At 44.0% G+C, this 22,483-nt stretch overlaps 1 non-coding gene across 1 annotated transcript; it reads right to left on the bottom strand.

Annotated features, from left to right (window-relative positions):
• Nucleotides 1-9,010: 9,010 nt before the first annotated feature.
• trnas-gcu (transfer RNA serine (anticodon GCU)) lies at nucleotides 9,011-9,092 on the bottom strand. Its single transcript has one exon. It is a non-coding gene; the product is annotated as a tRNA-Ser (tRNA).
• Nucleotides 9,093-22,483: the final 13,391 nt, after the last annotated feature.

Here is a 22,483-nt window from a genome sequence, read left to right as displayed (position 1 = left end):
ATCCAATACAAATTGAATTACAAACCTGACAGACAAACACAGGAGAACAAGTGACGAGTGAACACAAACCTCATGGTGCTCATTTTCAGATTTATTGCAGTCATCTTACAAAACAAGTGAAATAATATTCCTGTGAAATGATTTGGAACGTAGGTGTGACATTTGTTGGTGCCTTTCTTTGCTCTGTTGGTGAAACCTTCTTGCACCTGACTCCTGTTCATGTCTCTGTTTCCTCTATTGAATGAGGAAGGAGATATTTGATCAGAAATCAACTGGATTGTGTACCTTTGAGAGGGGATTTCTGCACCATCAGGGCTGGAAACAGGAGTGAGAGAAAGACACTGTGTGGAGTTTGATTTTGTACAGAGGCAGAGCAAATCTAACAGGGCTGTGAGATATTGGCCTGGATTTTACAGCCCCATTGGAGGCGAACACTGAGACTTTCACTGCTATTGAGGGTCTGAACAGCACTGCAACTGCCGGTACATGCACACACTAACACCAGCATCTGGAAGTTGTGGTGGTGCGAAATGTGCTCAGAAGGAGCCTCTGATCATAATCGCACCAGCCCACTCTTTAAAGTGACAGGGACCTGTAGTTCAGCAATTTGGGCTCATTGCCCACAATGTACCCTGATTTTTACCTTGGTTGGATTGGAGCCGGTGCCAACTGGCTCAGGGCTGCTCGGGAAGGACTTTTCTGTTGACACAACAGCTCCACTGTTCCAGGAAGACACCGGCAGCAGCAGGGGTCAACTTTCAGAGGGAGTTCAGACATTTTAAATGTTGTATTTTGTTTCTTAGTTGTTTGTAACTTTTTAGCATAGCCTTATCAGAGTTCTTAAATTTATATCTGACTTTTTATTAACAAGATTGAAGTGCTTTTAAAAGATCTCTAAATGTATATGAGTTTTCATCAAAGATTTACCTGGCTTCTTTGTGAAGACTAGAGTAAGATTGAAGTGACTTTTAAAAACTACATCTTATCCTTTAAAATCCCGCTTCCATGTAGATGACATTGGAAGATGGCTTCAGAATAACTTCGACTATCTTTCTAACAGGTACTGCAACAGCTTAAGTCCTACTTTCTGCAAAAGCTGGTGAATTACGAAGAAACAATGGATTGAACATTTTATAAACTGTTGATGCAGATGGGATTCAAACTCATACATGTAAAACAGAAGGAATTAATAATCCATCATCTTAACCTCTCAAACACCTCATCACCCAGCTTTGTGCCAGTAACCCATCACATGTCTTTTTTGCCTCTATGGAAATTTGGGCAGGACGGTCACCTTCAGCTCAGATCCTGACTGTGCAGCCAGATGTGCAATGATGGAAATGTAGCTTCTGTAAGTAAATGGAATTTCCATCACATCAGGTGATGGCCTGTTGGGAATGGAGCGGTGTGAAACATTTCCAGACCATGTCCAACACGTTTCAACTCAGTGTGAAAACCCACCACTGAAAGACTGGAACATACAATCAATTCATCACATCATGATTAACATCACTCAGACACCTGAACCATGAGGTCACTGACGAAGTCATGATAACTTCTAATTTCTCATGAAATGACAGCTGAACTAACTGACTGGAAGAATTGCTTTAACTCCACGTGATCAGAGAGGCACAGCCTCAGACCGACTTGGGAGATGAATATTGATTGAATAATTTCAGTGTGAGGAATGTTCCAGCATCATAAACCAGGGGAACGTGCTGACTGAGCTGTGTCTTCATCTCTTCTGGGCAGTCGGACAGTTCACCCTTCATTCTGCTCTGATTCACTTTCCCAAAGTGGATCTACAGATTCTCAAATCTGGAGACTGGGTTTTCTTATTTTGTTCCTTTTGATTTTTCTTGCTCCTGAATGATAATATATTCTGAACCTCGGATCAACCCACCCCTTTGCGTCGTGTTATAGTCTTGGTTAAAAGAGACACAAAACGACACAAACACTCTGAAACATACAACACGGTCACACTTTCCTTCAGTGAGATTAATGTTGAGCTGTTTTCCAGGTTAAATGCAACTGCAAACACATTGCTCTCAAAGAAATTGTAGCGGATTGAGTTGCCGTTGAAATATTAGCACTGAACATCTGTACGAGCAGGAACAGCCATTTCAAACTCACATCCTTCACAAAGGCAACCACTGAGCTGTTTTCTTTTGTGAATAAAATTCATAAGAAAAGTTAAAGTTCACAAGAAAACATATGTAAACGATTGACAGCTAAACTTTTGAAGCAAGGATATGAATCCAAGATTTTCTGATTATTAGACAAACACTCGAACCAATTAAGCTACTGAGCCAGATCACAAATGCTGTGACAACTAAGGGCAGAGGAGGGCACTCTTTATTCTCATCCCACTTCTCCACAGGTCACAACATCTATTTTAACTTTTCCCACTTACTGATACAGTCAGTCATGTACTCTATTTTTCCCAGAATAGAAGACACTGACCAGGTTTCTTTAATGAACAACAAAATTATACATTTATTGTCGAATAAGTTTTAACTAGTCATGAAGTAAAGCATAAACACACAGGTGGAAATGTTAAAAGTTCCTTTTTCACCTTGAACAACTTTTAAAGCCCTTTTTTTTGTCTTCGAGCCACACACACACACACACACACACACACACACACACACACACACACACACACACACACACACACACACACACACACACACACACACACACACACACACACACACACACACACACCGGATAGCTGAAAAAATAAAAGGGATTTTTTTTAAAATTCAGCACTCTGTTGCAGACAAAAACAACCTTTTGGGCTGTTTATTTGCTCATTTTTGAAGAAATCATCAGATGAGATATGTTGCTCCAAAACTGGAATACAGTCTAACTTCCGAATATACGTAGACAGGTCACTAGGGTATTTTCGAACAGTTCTTTTCAGAAGGCATTGAGAATTAATTTTCGCAGGCCTTCTGCAAAGACATGCGACAAGATGAATTAACTCAGTGGACTTCTCAGGGTCTTTTAAAGATTTTCTGGAAAACAAACTGAGTTGTGGTCTTCTCTCCTTCCTTGACGATTCTTCAGGCTAACTTTATCAGCTGCTCACTCCAGCAGGTAAAACACACTGACTGCTACAACCAAAGGTTGTGAGTTTTCTGCTGTCTTCGGTTTGCGCTGCTGCTGCCAAGGTTGTCCATTCAAGGGGCATGACTGACTTCACTAACCAAATTTCTCCCGGTTACCAGGGTTTCTGTTCTATATTTAACTTGAATCATGTGACAACCAGTAAACATTTTTGCCAAATTGGTCCTTTTGGTGCCCTCTTGAAAAAGAACTGGTCCTACATTTATTCAGTTTGATTATGACTTCTTCAAAAAATATTTTAACAAAAGAAATAGAATCCCTTCCATAACATCATGTACTTTCCCTGAGCTGCAGGTTATCGCAAGTCTCTCTGGCTGTTTTTATTTTAGCTGATTTTGTACTCAGGTTCTTTCTGAATCCATGTGTTTGCAGATCTTTGTGAGTGAGAGATGTGGTAATATGTTTAAAAGATTTCCCTGTAAATTATTCGTATCTCCATCTTTCCCCGAACTTTGTACAAACACATTAATATGGGAATCACACACATCAGGCCGTCAAACCTGTCTGCTAAACATTGAAAGGTGACAGTGTTTATTGTGACGGGGTTCCATTTCTGAAGACATATCTTGATGATTCACACATGTAAAAATGTGTATATTATGTTTATGACATAATGACATAAATAAACATTTCCTTGCACTTGCCATGCTTGGTGAACATTTTCTCTGCTGATGCCCCCTGAATATATTAGAGAACATGGTGACGAGGTTGAGATAAAAGCCTGTAAATATAGGCAGCAAACAGCAGCAGGGACTGCAGTGAACAAGATTTACGTGACATATTTGTGCTTATATTGGTGGGTGAAATAAGATACTAAACACACAAAATCCTACATTTGAGCTCGCGTAAAAGATTGCTCTGTCTATGGAGATAGCATCAAAGAATGCTCAGGAATTTTGTCCAATGCCAGTGATAGTAACACACTTCAGGGGAACTTAAAAAAAATGGTAAAATGGGCTTTCACATAACAGATGAAATTTTACACAGAGAAGTGTGAAGTGATACAATTTGGAAGGAAGAATGCCATATAAATGAAACGTTACAGTTCTAAACTGGGTGCAGGAGCAGAGAGACAATGTACACCAATGTGAGAAGGATTGAAAAGGTAGCTAAGAGCAAACAGGACACTTGGCTTTACTAATAGAGGCATAGAGTAAAAACATATAAGTTATGCTAAACCTCTTTAAAATACTGGGAATGAATGGCCTCCACCTGTACCTCCACAGAAAGCTTCCATTCCAGGTTTACACGCACTCGTCAGGATCACTCTCCACAGATTCTGCCCTCCTGGCTTGGACACCCACTTCAGGATCACTCTCCACAGATCCCGCCATTCCAGGTTCGGACACCTACTTCAGGATCACTTTCCATACATCCCAGCACTATGGGCTCGGAGACCCTCTTCAGAGATCCTAAATCTCCAGACACGGACATCCTTTGAGGACTACTCACCACAGATTCTTCCCTCCAGGCTCAGACACCCTCTTCAGAATCACTCTCCATACATCCCGCCACTCCACGCACGGATATCTCCCTCAGGATCAGATCAAAGAATGTTGCTTGTCACTTATCAGCTCAAGCCTGAATGTTGTTCAGGTCTTGCTGCTTGCAGGCACAGACTGCTTCAGTATCTGAGGAGTTGTGAATCATCAGCGAACATTCCCACTTCTGACTTATGTTGAAGAGAAAGCCATCAATGAAACAGCTGAGGATGGTTGGGCCTAGGGCACTGCCCTGAGAAACTAGGTATCCAGTCATGAATGGTGGTGGACAATTAAATAACGAACCAGATGAGGAGGGTCTAAAAACATCCCTATCCTCAATTTTGGTGGAGCCGAGCACATCAGTGCAAAAGATGAAGCTGGAGCATTTGAAACCATCTTCAGTCAGAAATTGCTCAGTGGATGATTCATCTCGGCCTCTTGAGGTCCCCAGCATCACAGCTTCCAGTTTTCAGCCAATTCGCTTCACTCCACATGATAGCAAGTAACAGCTGAAGGCACTCGATACAGCAAAGACTATGGGCCCTAACAACATCCCGGCTCTAGTACTGAAGACTTGTGCTCCAGAACTAGCTGCGCTCTCAGCCAAGCTGCTCCAGTCGAGCAACAACACAGGCGTCTACTCAACAATGTGGAAAATTGCCCAGGTGTGCCCTGTCTGTAAAAAAGCAGGACAAATGCAATCTGACCAATTGCCGCCCCATCAGTCTACTATTAATGCCCTAACAACATTCCGGCTCTAGTGTAATTCTGAGTTATTTTTGCCTTCAGTCTGGTTCAGTGAATATACTGAGTCGGATGTGTAGGTAAAATCAATTACTTTATTTGCGCATTTAGCCGGCTGACTTACTCTAATGCAACGACACTGACTCCACCCAGAGTCTGTCTGGTCCACTAGAGTAAGTGAAGTTTTTTGATACGGGTACTACTGTTTATACATTAAGATTCATGCTGCACCCCCTTGTTTAACCAATCAGTGCGATACAATTCGACTTCACCCACGTGGTGACATGCAGTACATCTGTTACTGAGGTTGCAATACACTCCATTCTCAATACATACTTGTTACTAATAAAATATTGTTTTGTACCAGCAAGATAAAACAAAGCAGACAAGCAAGCTAATTAGCAAGAGCATAGGAATCATTTATAATCATTCGAGTCTCACTCCCTACATGGATCATGAGTCTGTCTCTACCTTGTGACAAGTAATTGCGGCGCATCCTGCTATCTCTATTCGGTGTACATTCCTGAGTGTTTCGTGCAGTCTGCAGCTACATCAAGTAGCGGCAGTTCACGAAGATAAGAGGGGCCTAGCACTCCTTATCACTCACACAGGGATGGACATCATTTGATTCACAGGAGTCCATTTGTTCCAAACCACAGGGAGTCACACAATCAGGCCATAAAGAACAGATGTCTTTGCAACTACCAGTGTCGGCTAGTCTTTACAGTCTCACACGCTCTGCCTTTACTTTTAACTATTTCATTGTGGTTTCTGCCACTTAAAATCAAAGCTCAGCAAAGCTACTATTCCTAACTTGGCTATATTTCCCATTAAGCATAGTGCCATGCCTTTCTGCTCACTTCCACACTCGTACTGAAGACTTGTGCTCCAGAACTAGCTGCGCTCTCAGCCAAGCTGTTCCAGTAGAGCTGCAACACAGGCATCTACTTGACAATGTGGAAAATTACCCAAGTGTGCCCTCTCCATAAAAAAAATGCAGGACAAATCCTATCTGACCAATTGCCGCCCCATCAGTCTACTATCAATCATCAGCAAAGTGATGGAAGATGTCACCAACAGTGCTATCAAGCACCACACACTAAGCAATAATCTGCTCATCGATGCTCAATTTAGGTTCTGCCAGGGTCTCTCAGCTCCAGGAAATAATTTGGCAGATAGAGTAGAATGTGGGAAAATGTGAGGTTATCCACTTTGGTAGGAAGAATAGAAAAGGAAAATATTATTTAAATTGTGAGAGATTACAGAATGCTGCGGTGCAGAAGGATCTGGGTGTCCTCGTACATGAATCACAAAAAGTTACCAATCAGGTACAGCAAATAATTAGGAAGGCAAATGGAATGTTACCCTTTATTGCAAGGGGGATGGAGTATAAAAGTAGAGAAGTCTTGCGACAAATGTACATGGTGCTGGTGAAACCACACCGAGAGTACTGTGTACAGTTTTGGTCTCCTTATTGAAGGAGGGATATACTTGCATTGGAGGCAGTTCAGAGAAGGTTCATTGGATTAATTCCTGTGATGAAGGTGTTGTCTCATGAGGAAAGTTGAGCAGGTTGGACCGATACTCATTGGAGTTGAGAAAAATGAAAGGAGAACGTATTGAGACATATAAGATTCTGAGGGAGCTTGACCGGGGAGATGCTGAGAGGATGTTTTCTCTCGTGGTGGAATCTAGAACTCGGGGACACAGTTTCAGATTTAGGGGTTTTTCATTTAAGAAGGAATTTCTTCTCTCAGAGGGTCATTAATCTTTGGAATTCTTTACCGCAGAGAGCAGTGGAGGCTGGGTCATTGAATGGCTTCAAGATTTTTATCTACAAGAGAGCCAAGGGTTATGTGGGCAGGCAAGAAAGTGGGGTTGAGGTCATGATCAGGTCAGCCATGATCCTATTGAATGGCGGAGCAAGCTCGAGGGGCCAAATGGCCGACTCCTGCTACTAGTTCTTCTGATCTTATGTTCGTATGACCTCATTGCAGCTTGGTCCAAACAGAGATGAAAGACTGGAATTCCAGAGGAGAGGTGAGAGTGAGTGCCCTTGAGTGAGTGTGGCATCAAGGATCCCCAGCAAAATTGAAGTCAATGGGAATCAGGGGGAAAACTCTCCACTTGTTGAAGTCATACCTCGCACAAAACAAGATGTTGTGGTTAGTGGAGGCCAATCGTCTCAGCCCAGGACATTGCCTCAGGAGTTTCTCAGGGTAGTGTCGCAGACCCAAACATCCCAGCTGTTTCAGTCAGAAGTGGGAATTTTAGATGATGACTCACAACTCTTCAGATACTGAAGCAGTCTGTGCCTGCAAGCAGCAAGACCTGAACAACATTCAGGCTTGAGCTGATAAGTGACAAGCAACCTTCTGGCCACACAAGTGCCAAGCAGTGAACATCTCCAATGAGAGAGAAAAAAATCTACCTTTTGATATTCAGAAGCATTATCATCGTTAAATCCCCCACCATCAACATCTTGACCAGAAACGTAACTGGACCAGTCACATCAATGCTGTGGCTATAAGCGCAGGTCAGAGATTACGAATTCTGCAGCAAGTATCTCACCTCCTGACACCTCAAATCCTGTCCACCATGTACAAGGCACAAGTCAGGAGTGGGATGGAATACATCCCACTCAACAACACTCAAGAAGCTCAACACCATCCAGGACAAAGCAGCACACTTGATCGGCACCTAACCCGCCACCTTAAACATTCAATCCCTCCACAACCAGTAAACAGTGGCTGCAGTGTGTACCATCTCCATATGCACTGCAGCAACTCGCCAAGTATCCTTCAACAGCACCTTCCAAACTCGTGACCACTATCACCTCGAAGGACAAGGGCAGCAGATGCATGGGAACTCACTACCTGCAGGTTCCCCTCCAAGTCACTCACCATCCTGACTTGGAACGATATCGCCATTTCTTCACTGTTGTTGGGTTACAATCCTGGAACTCCCTCCCCAGTAGCACTGTGGGTGTTCCTGCACCATATGGACTGCATCAGTTCAAGAAGGCAGCTCTCCACCACCTTCTCAACGGCAATAGGAATGGGGAATAAATGCTCGCCTTATCAGCGATACTCACACCCAAGAATGAATAAAAACCAAATCACTCTCCACAGATTCCCCACAATCTGGGCTTGGACATTTACTTCAGGAGCACAGAGCTTTATATCACTGCAACATGAGTTCCAATCTTCATATTCTGTTCACTTTTCACATTATTTTCGACCAGTCCACGAGCTTTTATTAATTCAGTATTCGGGTCTCTGCTCCTCCGCCGTTTCTAACATCTCACCTCTTGAAAAGTTGCTCTGAGGCTGTGTCTCTCTGATTTCTTGCCAAAGGATAATTTTCTGCATCTGCTCCCTCGCCATTTGCTTTTCCCATTTGTCTTTCACTTGGTGCAAAGCCAGAGAAAGTAAAGATGGAAGGAAGGAGGGGAAGAAAAATCCAGCTCCATTTCGTGATCCCTATTTGATCTTCATTCCAGTGCAGTTTGGGTGAAGAATTCCAAATGTCTGTCTCAATTTTAATAAAGTATAACCAATTCTGGAATCACTATCTGGACACAGACAAAAACGGGTTTTGAGGCTGACTTGACACAGAAACTCCCCCAACATAAACAGTTCATAAACAAGCGACAAGGATGGGATTCGAACCCAAACATGCAGAGCACAATGGATTAGCAGTCCATCGCCTTAACCCCTCGGCCACCTTGTCAGTTGCATAAGCCTGCTTGTCACCTTCAGCACAACTTCTAGCTGTGCAGCGAGCTGTGTCATGATGGAAATATATCTTCTGCAAGTAAATGAAGTTGGGAATGGAGCGGTGTGAAACATTTTCAGACCATGTCCAACACATTTCTACTCAGTGTTAAAACCCACCACGGAAAGACTGGAACATACAATCATTTCATCACATCATGATTAACATCACTCAGACACCGGCACCATGAGGTCACTGATGAAGTCATGATGACCGAATTTCTCATGAAATGACAACTGAACTAACTGACTGGAAGAATTGCTTTAACTCCACATGATCAGAGAGACACAGCCTCAGACCAACTTGTCGGGTGGTGTAAACAGTATCACTGCTTCTGATCTTCACCAGAACAGAGAGTGAGATGTGACATTGATCATCAAACAGACTGTGAGAGTATACAACAGAATAAAACACATGGAGAGACACTGTGGAATAACAAATAGATTTGATTGGAATGTTGAAATTTTGATTGGAATGGATAAAACACCAGAAACAGAAGATTAAATTGGGATTCTCATCATTATATTGATCTGGGACAGAAAAGAGAAACTGATGGAAAGAAGAGAAGAAGGAAGAAAAGAAAGGATGGAACTGTTCCATTTTTTCAGTTTTTTCACTCACCCATCAAAGCTGATGAAAAAAGTTGCAAATAACAGAGAATTTCACCAAAAATGGAGATTAAATGTTGCTGAAACCTTGGATCGAAGGATGCCCCAATAGATCACCTGTTTAACTGTCTCCTCACTGGGGGATTTCAATCAGTGAGCAATATTATTCTCTACTTTTTTTGTTAATTGGTCCCAGAACTGTCACTTGGAATTAATATCAGTGTTCGGACTCCTGAATAATAAAATTGTGAGTTTCTCGATATTTTCTGGACACATTTCCTGCTGAAAGAACTAAGAACTCTTTTCTAATTTACACAATACAAAATACACACTCATCAAGCCTGCGAAGCTAGCATCCTTGGTGCTGCTCTCTCTTCTCCCAAACTTCATCTCATGTGACTGTTACATTATCACTCTGACAGTGGGAGGGGTTGATCCACCATCTTCAACATTAACCCTTTACATCCTTATACCACACTGTCTGTCCAAAAAAAATGGGAGGAGGGAACTTCCTTCATTCATCAAAGCACCAACAGCAGCACAGTGGCGCAATGGCGAGCACCACAGCCTCACAGCTCCAGTGACCAGGATTCAGTTCTGGGTACTGCCTGTGTGGGGTTTGCAAGTTTTCCCTGTGTCTGTGTGGGTTTCCGCCGGGTGCTCTGGTTTCCTCCCACCTCCAAAAGACTTGCAGGTTGATAGGTAAATTGGCCATTGTAAATTGTCCAAAATGTAGGTACGTGGTTGGAGAATGGTGGGGATGTGGTAGAGAATATGGGATTAATGTAGGATTAGTATAAATGGGTGGTTGCTGGTTGGCACTGACTCGGTTGGCCGAAGGGCCTGTTTCAGTGCTGTATCTCTAAATAAGAAAAGTAAAATAAAAGCTACCAGTCGTAAATCAACTCAAACCCATTAGAGAGATAGAGGGAGACTGTCAGAGAACTTCCTGCATCCAGTCCTGACCCTGTCACACTCAGCAGCTTCTCACCCAGACCCCACTCTCATCAAAACTGAACATTGTTACCGAGACCCTTCAAATACTGTTTATAAAAGGTAGAAAAATTCAAACTTCATCACAGCTAGATTGAATAGAACAAAGTTTAATATCTTCTCGTCGTCACTCGGTAACCACATGAAACAGTCCTTAAATCAGTAGCATAAATTATCAGCTGTAAGAATGTTTGTCATTGGGTTGAATCATTTCTGTGTGATGAATGTTCCAGCATCATAAACCAGGGGAACGTGTTGACTGAGCTGTGTCTTCATCTCTTCTGGACAGTTCACCCTTCATTCTGCTCTGATTCACTTTCCCAAAGCGGATCTGCAGATTCTCAAATCTGGAGACTGGGTTTTCTTATTTTGTTCCTTTTGATTTTTCTTGCTCCTGAATGATAATATATTCCAACCTCGGATAAAACTTGCCCTGTCTCCCGGTCTCGGTTAAAAGCGACAAATAACGGCAACAACATTCTGAAACAAACAACACGGTCACATTATGCTTCAGTGAGATTAATGCTGAGGCAGTTTCCGTGTCGAATGCGATTGTGAACAAATTTCTCTCAAGGAAATTGTGAGTGATCAAGTATTTGCACTGAATTTCTGTGCAAGAAGGGACAGTTTCAAACAGTCATTCCCAAATCACTTCCTTCACAAAGAAAAAGACTGTGCTGTCTTAACGTGTGACTCAACTTCACAAACAAATTTGAACTCGAAGTTCAGGAGAAGACAGAGATGTGAATGATTGACAGTGTAATCTTTAAATCATAATTTTCCGTTTCTTCGTTGAAGTGAGGCTCAACCCTAAGCCACTAGAGATCGCGGAAAGCTACAAACTTGGATCCAGAATTCAGAAAAGTAGTGAAATAGTTGGTGAGTACATTGTGACACTGAAGAATTTATCACCACCTTGCAACATTGGCACATTCTTAGACCGTACATTATGAGACAGATTTGTGCTTATATTGGTGGATGAGGAAAGATACTAAACACACAAAATCCCAATTTGAGCTAGTGTGTAAGATTGCTCTTTCCAAGGAGATAGCATCAAAGAATGCTCGTGAATTTCGTCCTATGCCAGTGACAGTAACACACTTCAGAGGAACTTAAACACACTGGTAAAATGGGCTTTCACACAACAGATAACATTTTACACAGAGAATTGTGAAGTGATACAGTTTGGGAGGAAGAATGAGACAATGTACACCAATCTTTTTTGATCAAGGTTTGAAAAGGTTGCTAAGAGCAAACAGGACACTTGGCTTTATTAATAGAGGCATAGAGTAAAAGCAAATAAGTTATGCTAAACCTTTATAAAACACTGGGGCTGAATGGCCTACTCCTGTACCTCCACAGAAAGCTTCCACTCCAGGCTCAGACACCCTCTTCAGGATCACTCTCCATACATCCCGCCACTCCACGCACGGATATCTCCCTCAGGATCAGATCACAGCTCCACAGTCCTGCCACATCCAGTCGTGAATGGTGGTGGATAATGAAATAACTAACAAGATGAGGAGGCTCCAAAAACATTCACATCCTCAATGATGGTGGTGCTGAGCAAGTCAGTGCAAAAGGCAAAACTGAAGCATTTGCAACCATCTTCAGTCAGAAGTATTAAGTGGATTTGATCTGTGCTAATTTCAGCTCCTCATGCTCGCTGGTGCCTTGGTTTTATGGTGCTAATTTCAGAGTAAATCAAACAGCTTGACAATTGGAGCCAAAGAAAAAGACACAGGAGAGTTTGAAAGTGCCAAAACTTGGTATTGAACCAAAAAGTGTTTAACTGTTAGTACAGCACGAACTCAACAAAGCTATTTCAACAACACACGAAAGCCACCATTCTGTCACTGCTTTGGAAGACAATATATACATTAAAGTGTTTGTAAAAAGTTACAGAACACAACATGTGAGTAATATTCCCCATTGTTTTCTCAGTACTGATGGACTGTGAAGTGGGAGACAGCCAGAAGTCCCACTGTGCCACACTGACCCTGAGCTGTGAGTGAAATGAGATAAAGTTCAATCTTTAGCAGAGAGATTCTGGAGAGAGGTAAGAGTCCTGAATCAAGGAAAGACTTTCTGACACAATAAAAGCAAAATACTGCAGATGCTGGAAATCTGAAATAAAAACAAAAAGTGCTGGAAATACTCAATAGCTCTGGCAGCATCTGTGGTGAGAGAAACAGAGTTAACATTTCTGGTCTGTGACCTTTCATCAGAACTGACACAGGTTAGAAAAGAATTAGGTTTTAAACAAGTGAAGGGGAGGGGCATGTGGGAGAGAACAAAGGGGAAGGTGTTTGATAGGGCAGAGGGCAGGAGAGATTAAATAACAAAGCTGTCCTGGGACAAAGTGTGTTAATGCTTGTGGTTGCCTGACACCAGTCATGCTCTGATGTTATTGAACACAATGTTCAATCCACAAGGCTGTAGAGTGCCGAATCAAAAGGTCGGGTGCTGCACCTCGAGCTTGGGTCGATTTTCACTGGAACACTGGAGCAGGCCAAAGACAGAAATGTTGACATGAGAGCAGGGGGGAGTGTTGAAATGGCAAGCAACCAGAAGCTCAGGATCATGCTTTCGGCCTGAGCAGAGGTGTTCCACCTAACCTGCTTTTGGTCTCCCCAGTTTAGAGGAGCCCGCATTGTGAGTAGTGAATACAGTATACATAATTGAAAGAAGTACAAGTATTCATAGAACATACAGCACAGAACAGGCCCTTCGGCCCACAATGTTGTGCCGATCCTTTGTCCTCTGTCAAGGACAATTTAATCTATACCCCATCATTCTCCTTTATCCATATACCTATCCAAAAGCCTTTTGAAAGTCCCTAAAGTTTCTGACTCAACAACTTCCCCGGGCAAGGCATTCCATGCCTCGACCACTCTCTGGGTAAAGAACCTTCCCCTGACATCCCCCTTATATCTCCCACCCTTCACCTTAAATTTATGACCCCTTGTAACGCTTTGCTCCACCCGGGGAAAAAGTTTCTGACTGTCTACCCTATCTATTCCCCTGATCATCTTATAAACCTCTATCATGTCACCCCTCATCCTTCTCCTTTCTAATGAGAAGAGGCCTAGAATGTTCAGCCTTTCCTCGTAAGACTTATTCTCCATTCCAGGCAACATCCTGGTAAATCTCCTCTGCACCCTCTCCAAGGCTTCCACATCCTTCCTAAAATGAGGCGACCAGAACTGCACACAGTACTCCAAATGAGGCCTTACCAAGGTCCTGTACAGCTGCATCATCACCTCACAGCTCTTAAATTCAATCCCTCTGCTAATGAACGCTAACACCCCATATGCCTTCTTCACAGCCCTATCCACTTGAGTTGCAACTTTCAATGATCTATGCACATAGACCCCAAGGTCTCTCTGCTCCTCCACATGCCCAAGAACCCTACCGTTAACCCAGTATTTTGCATTCATGTTTGTCCTTCCAAAATGGACGACCTCACACTTTTCAGGGTTAAACTCCATCTGCCACTTTTCAGCCCAGCACTGCAACCTATCCAAGTCCCTTTGCAGACGACAATAGCCCTCCTCGGTATCCACAACTCCACCAACCTTTGTATCATCTGCAAATTTACTGACCCACCCTTCGACTTCCTCATCCAAGTCGTTAATAAAAATCACAAACAGGAGAGGACCCAGAACTGATCCCTGCGGCACGCCACTGGTAACTGGGCTCCAGGCTGAGTATTTACCATCTAAGACCACTCTCTGCCTTCTATCAGTTAGCCAATTCTTAATCCAACTGGCCACATTCCCCACTATCCCATGCCTCCTGACTTTCTCCATAAGTCTACCATGGGGGACCTTATCAAATGCCTTACTAAAATCCATGTACACCACATCCACTGGTTTACCCTCATCCACTTGCTTGGTCACCTGCTCAAAGAATTCAATCAGGCTTGTGAGGCAAGACCTACCCCTCACAAAACCGTGCTGACTGTCCCGAATCAAGCAGTGTCTTTCCAGATGCTCAGAAATCCTATCCCTCAGCACCTTTTCCATCAACTTGCCTACCACCGAAGTAAGACTAACTGGCCTGTAATTCCCAGGGTTGTTCCTATTCCCTTTCTTGAACAGGGGCACAACATTTGCCACCCTCCAATCACCTGGTACCACCCCCGTCAGCAGAGAAGATGAAAAGATCATTGCCAGCGGCTCTGCAATTTCATCCCTTGCTTCCCATAACATCCTTGGATATACCCCGTCAGGCCCGGGAGACTTGTCTATCTTCAAGTTATTCAAAAACCCCAACACATCTTCCCTCCTAACGAGCACTTCCTCGAGCTTACCAGTCTGCTTCCCACCGTCCTCTTCAGTAATACACCCCTTCTCATTCGTAAATACCGAAGAGAAGTACTCATTCAAAACCTCACTTATCTCTTCCGGCTCAACACACAGCCTCCCGCTATTGTCCTTGACCGGACCTATGGTCCCCCTAGTCATCCTCATATTTCTGACATACGCGTAAAAGGCCTTGGGGTTTTCTTTTATCCTACCCGCCAAGCATTTTTCATGCCCTCTCTTAGCTCTCCTAATCCCTTTCTTCAGATCCTTCCTGGCCATCTTGTATCCCTCCAGAGCTATGCCTGTGCCCTTTTTCCTCAACTTTATATACGCATCCTTCTTCTTCCTAACAAGACTCTCAACCTCTCTTGTCAACCACGGTTCCCTCACATGACCATCCCTTCCCTGTCTGACAGGGACATGCTTATCAATGGCCCCTACTATCTGCTCCTTGAAAAAGTTCCACATTTCGACCGTGCCCTTCCCTGCCAGCATATGCTCCCAACTTATGCTCCTCAGTTCCTGCCTGACAGCATCATATCTACCCTTCCCCCAATTGTAAACCTTGCCCTGTTGCACATACCTATCCCTCTCCATTACCACAGTGAATGCTACAGAATTGTGATCACTATCTCCAAAGTGCTCGCCCACCAACAGCTCTATCACTTGCCCTGGTTCATTACCTAGTACCAAATCCAATATTGCCTCCCCTCTGGTCGGGCAGTCTAAATCGCTGCTTCACCTAAAATGAGTGTTTGGAGCTTTAGATAATGAGCAGAGAGGAGGGAAAAGGGCAGGTATTATATCTCCTGCGATTGCATGGGAAGGTGCCTTGGGAAGGGGAAGAGGTGTTGGGGTAATGGAGGAGTGGTCCAGGGTGTTGTGGAAGGAACAATCCCTTCGGAATGCTGACAAGGGAGGGGAAGTTGCGTTTGGTGGTGGCATCACGCTGGAGGTGGTGGAAATGGTGGAGGATGATCCTTTGGATGTGTTTATGTTTATTGATACAGCACTGAAACAGGCCCTTCGGCCCACATGGTCTGTGCCGACGATCAACCACCCATTTATACTAATTCTGTACTCCGACCACATCCCCAACTGTCCCTATATTTCCCGACGACCTACCTATACTAGGGGCAATTTGTAATGGCCAATTTACCTACCAACCTGCAAGTCTTTTGGCTTGTGAGAGGAAACTGGAGCACCCGGAAGAAACCCACACAGACACAGGGAGAACTTACAAACTTCACACAGACAGTACCCAGAATTGAACCCGGGTTGCTGGAACTGTGAGGTTGCAATGCTAACCACTGCGCCACTGTGCTGCTGTGGAGGCAGGTGGGGTGGAAAGTGAGGACAAGGGGATCCCTGTTGCAGTTCTGGGAGGGAGGGGAAGGGGGAGGGCAGAGGTTGAAGGTCCATTCAACTACACTGGGAGGGGGGAGTTGAAATCTGGTGATGTTGATGAATTTAATTTCAAACACCCCTTGAACTCTCTGCCGATGAAGTCTGGAAAAGGGAAGAACAACCACACAACATGGGTCTCAAATCCAAGACCCTGAGATTAAAAGTCTCATGCTCCACCAACTGAGCTAACAAGGCCTGATACAGTACTACTACTCTGTCTATTATTGGACGGATGCAGCTGTTGGCTCCACCCCAAGGGCGGGAGTTTGTTCCACCAACCATGAAGCAGCTTCCTATCAATTCCCAAAATTATCAGTAAATCCAATTACAGAAGCCCCAAAGTGTGATATATTCCTCTCACTCATCGATAGTAAAACTTATAAATCTTTTTACCTTGCAAATGCTGCCATCTATTTTGTCAGTATTTATTTCTCTCTCCTTTTTGTTTAGTACATGCATTCCTTTGGAATTTTTTTCCAATTATATCTGAGGGAAGAAATGAACAGTTCTGGCAACTCAAAACTGGGCATCCATGAGGCACTGTGGGCCATCTGCAGCAGCAGAATTGTATTTAAACACAATATGTTACCTCATAGCCTGACATATCCCTCACTCTACCATTACCATCAAGCCAAGGGAGCAATAGTGGTTCAATGAAGTGTGCAGGAGGGCATGTCAGGAGCAGCACCAAGCAGACCTAAAAATGAGTGAAGCTACAACACAGGATTACTTGCATGTCAAACAGTGGAAGCAGCATGCAATAGACAGAGCTGAGTGATCTCACAACCAACAGATCAGATCAAAGCTCTGCAGTCCTACCACATCCAGTCCTGAATGGTGGTGGATAATTAAACAATCAACAGGAGGTTCCACAAATATCCCCATCCTTAATGATAGGGGAGACCAGCATATCAGTGCAAAATACAAGGTTGAATAATTTGCAACCATCTTCAGCCACAAGTATCAACTAAATGATGCATCTCGACCTCCTCCTGATGTCCCCAGCATCGCAGATGCCAATCTTCAGCAAATCCACTTCACTCCACATGATATCAAGAAATGGCTGAAGGCACTGGATACTGACAACATCCCGGCTGCAGTGCTGATGACTGATGCTCCAGAACTAGCCGCGCCACTAGCCACGCTGTTCCAGTACAGCTCCAACACTGGCATCTACCCAGCAACATGGAAAATTGCCCAGGTATGTCCTGCAAACAAAAAGCAGGACAAATCCAACCCTGCCAATTACTGCCCCATCAGACTCCTCTTGATCATCAGTAAAGTGATGGAAGGTGTCATTGACAGTGCTATCAAGCAGCACTTACACAGCAATAACCTGCTCATCAATGCTCATTTTGGGTTCTGCCAGAGCCACTTGGTTCCTGACCTCGTTGCAGCCTTGACCCAAATTTGGACAAAAGAGCTGAACTCAAGAGGTGAGGTGAGGAGACAGTGACTGCTCTTGCCAAGGGCATCAAGGAGCCCTTGCAAAATTGAAGTCAATGGCCACCAGGGAGAAAACTCTCCACGAGAATTCTTTGAGGAAGTGACAAAGTTGATTGATGAGGGAAGGGCTGTAGATGTCATATACATGGACTTCAGTAAGGCGTTTGATAAGGTTCCCCATGGTAGGCTGATGGAGAATGTGAAGTCGCATTGGGTCCAGGGTGTACGAGCTAGATGGATAAAGAACTGGCTGGGCAACAGGAGACAGAGAGTAGCAGTGGAAGGGTGTTTCTCAAAATGGAGACGTGTTCCACAGGGATCCGTGCTGGGACCACTGTTTTTTGTGATATACATAAATGATTTGGAGGAAAGTATAGGTGGTCTGATTAGCAAGTTTGCAGCCGACACTAAGATTGGTGGAGTAGCAGATAGTGAAGGGGACTGTCAGATAATACAGCAGAATATAAATAGATTGGAGAGTTGGGCAGAGAAATGGCAGATGGAGTTCAATCAGGGTAAATGCGAGGTGATGCATTTTGGAAGATCCAATTCAAGAGTGAACTATACAGTAAATGGAAAAGTCCTGGGGAAAATTGATGTACAGAGAGATTTGGGTGTTCAGGTCCATTGTTCCCTGAAGGTGGCAACGCAGGTCAATAGAGTGGTCAAGAAGGCATACGGCATGCTTTCCTTCATCGGACGGGGTATTGAGTACAAGAGTTGGCAGGTCATGTTACAGTTGTATGGGACTTTGGTTCGGCCACATTTGGAATACTGCATACAGTTCTGGTCGCCACATTACCAAAAGGATGTGGATGCTTTGGAGAGGGTGCAGAGGAGGTTCACCAGGATGTTGCCTGGTATGGAGGGTGCCAGCTATGAAGAGAGGTTGAGTAGATTAGGATTATTTTCATTAGAAAGCCGACGGTTGAGGGGGGACCTGATTGAAGTGTACAACATCATGAGAGGTATAGACAGGGTGGATAGCAAGAAGCTTTTTCCCAGAGTGGGGGATTCAAATACTAGGGGTCACGAGTTCAAAGTGAGAGGGGAAAAGTTTAGGGGGGATATGCGTGGAAAGTTCTTTACGCAGAGGGTGGTGGGTCCCTGGAACGCGTTGCCAGCGGAGGTGGTAGACGCGGGCACGATAGCGTCTTTTAAGATGTATCTAGACAGAGACAGGAATGGGCAGGAAGCAAAGAGATACAGATCCTTAGAAAATAGGCGACATGTTTAGGTAGAGGATCTGGATCGGCGCAGGCTTGGAGGGCCGAAGTGCCTGTTCCTGTGCTGTAATTTTCCTTGTTCTTTGTTCTTTAGTTGGAGTCATACCTAGCGCAAAGGAATATGGTGATAGTTGTGGGTGGCCAATCATCTCAGTCCCAGAACAGCACTCAGGAGTTCCTCAGGGTAGTGTCCTAGGCCCCAACCATCTTCCGTTGCTTCATCAATGACCTTCCCTCTATCATAAGGTCAGAAGTGGGGATGTTCGCTGATGATTGCAAAATGTTCAGTAGCATTAGCAACTCCTCAGCTACTGAAGCAGTCCGTGTCCACCTGTAGAGAGACCTGGACAACATTGGGCTTGGGCTGATAAGTGACAAGGAACATTCAACCCACAAAAGTGCCAGGCAATGAACATCTCCAACAAGAGAGAATCTAACCATCTCCCCTTGACATTCAATGGCATTACCATTGCTGAATCCCTCACTATCAACATTCTGGGGGTTACCGTTGAGCAGGAACTGAATTGGATCAGCCACATAAATACCGTAGCTACAAGAGCAGGTCAGAGGCTGGGAATTCTGCTGTGAATCACTCACCTCCTGTCCACCATCTACAAGCACAAGTCAGGAGCGTGATGGAATACTCCCCATTTGCCTGGATGAGTGCAGCTCCAACAACACTCAAGAAGCTCAACATCATCCAGGACAAAGCAGCTCGCTTGATCAGCACCCCATCCACCACCTTAAATATTCACTCCCTCCACCACCAGTGAACAGTGGTAGCAGTGCGTACCATCTACAAGATGCACTGCAATAACTCACCAAGTTTCCTTCGACAGCACCTTACAAACCCATGACCTCGACCACCTAGAAGGACATTGGATGCATAGGAACACCACCATCTGCCAGTTCCCGTCCAAGCTACACACCATCCTGACTGGGAACTATATCACCGTTCCTTCACTGTCACTGGATCAAAATCCTGGAACTCCCTTCCGAACAGCACTGTGGATTTACCTCCACCACATGGACTGCAACAGCTCAAAAAGGCGGCTCACCACCACCTTCTCAAGGGAAGTTAGGAATGGGCAATAAATGCTGCCGTTGCCAGCGATGCCCACATTCCGTGAAAGAATAAAAAAGAGATTTGCCACAATGGTAGCAGGGTGAGGGACTTCAGTGATGTGGAGAGATTGGAGAAGCTGGGGTTGTTCTCCTTGCAGCAGAGAAAGTTCCGATAAGATTTGACACATTTGTTCAAAATCATGGAGGTTTTCAATAGTTTAAATCAGGAGAAACTGTTTCCAGTGGTAAAAGGGTCAGTAAGCAGAGGACACAGATATCAGGTGATTGGCAGAAGAACCAGAGGTGACATGAAGAACCATTTTTTACACAGTAATGTGTTGTGATAAAGAAAGAAAAGACTTGCATTTATATAGCACCTTTCAAGACCACTGGACATATCAAAGCACTTTGTAGACAATGAAATACTTTTGAAGTGTAATCACTGATGTAATGTCAGAAATGCAGCAGCTAATACCCACAAACAGCAATGTGATAATGACCAACTGATCTGATTGAGGGGCAAATATTGATCACAACACCAGGGAGAATTGCTCTTCACTTGTTTGAAATTGCAGCATGGGATCTTTTACATTCACCCAAACATGCAGACCAGGTCTTGGTTTAACATCACACCTGAAAGGCAGCACCTTCAACACCCTCAGTGCTGTACTGGAGTGTCAGCTGTGAACTCTGAATCCAGAAGCTTGTGATTTCGAGGTGAGTGTGACCAACTGAGCCACAGCTTTTACCTGAGTCTCAATCCTTCTACCAACAGTTTCTCTCTATCGGGTCTGTCACGACCCCTCATGATTGTGAACACCTCTATCAAATCTCCTCTCGAAGGAGAACAACCGCAGCTTCTCCAATCTATCCACATAACTGAAATCCTAACCATACGTTGCAGAAAGGAATTTTTCCTCAAGTTCTTTCCAGTTTTGTGAGCCACATTAAATCTGTAACCTTCGGTTATTGACGGTTCAGCAGTTAGAAACAGTTTCTCAGAATTTACTCTACCTCAAACCTTCAAGGAAGCTCTGCAAAGTAACTGAAAATCAAGTTGTCAGAAGTGGGATTTAAACACATGCCTCCAGTGAAAGCTGCAATCTGAACAGAGAAGCTGAAACCGCTCAGTCACCTCAACTGTTCAGACATATTGCGAGAGTGGTTAGCAAAGCATGTGGGATCTTGGGCTTTATAAATAGAGACATTGAGTACAAAAGCAGGGTTGTTATGCTGAACTCTGGTTGGGCCCCAATTGGAGTGTTGCATCCAGATCTGCTCACCAATCTTTCGAAAGGATGTGCGGATTCTTGAGAGGATGCAGAGGAGATTTACCAGAATAGTTCCAGGGATGGAGGGTTTTAGTTTCAAGGTTAGGTTAGAAAAACAGGGTTTTTTCTGCCTGTATCAAAGGAGATTGAGGGGAGAATTGATGGAGGTGTCGAAGGCTATGACAGTTTTAGATAAGTTGGCAAGGAAAAATTGTTCCCATTAACTATTGGTACAAGGACTAGGGGATTCAGATTGAAGGTTTTGGACAAGAGATGCAGGGGCAATGTGCGGAAGAACTTTTTTACACAGTGATTGGTAATGATCTGCAACTCGCTGCCCCCGAGGGCGGAGGAAGTGGAGACAATCGTTGGTTACAAAAGGAATTTCGATGGGCATTTGAAGGAAATAAATTTACAGGGCTAGGGGGATCGAGCAGACGAGTGGGACTGACTGGATCGCTCCATGGAGAGCTGGCCTGTACACGATGGGGCGAATGACCTCCTTCTATACCACAAATGACCCAATGACTCGATGAGTCTATGTCACTCTCAGAATCAAGACAACAGAGTGACAGATTTAACACAACATTATAACATATGTTTGGTTTGACAAATTCAATAATAACTCGTCTCCACTCCCAGTATTCCTAAATCCCACACATTCACTATAATGTGAACAATTATTTCCTGTTGTGTCTCTCTCACATTTGTAAACTTCACTATATTGGAGTGAGGTGACATCTACTGGCGGGAAGCAAGAACTGCAATCAAGCAGCAGAAACTCCACAGTCTGTCAGGGTGAAAGAAACATTGCAATGTGAGGAAATAGTGAAGGGGTTTGATCGGGTTGATGGAAACATGATTCCACTTGTGGTATCGTATGAAGCAAGGGCCGGAAATATAAAATTGTCGTTAATAAAAGAAATGAGGAATTCATGAAAAATGCATTTGCTTCGAGAATGGTTATAGAGATATACAGCACTGATATAGGCCCTTTGGCCCACTGAGTCTGCACTGACC

Source organism: Heterodontus francisci, unplaced genomic scaffold, assembly GCF_036365525.1.
Source record: "Heterodontus francisci isolate sHetFra1 unplaced genomic scaffold, sHetFra1.hap1 HAP1_SCAFFOLD_43, whole genome shotgun sequence".
In the NCBI taxonomy this organism is placed as follows: Eukaryota; Metazoa; Chordata; class Chondrichthyes; order Heterodontiformes; family Heterodontidae; genus Heterodontus; species Heterodontus francisci.
This window is presented reverse-complemented; position numbering and strand designations above follow the sequence as displayed.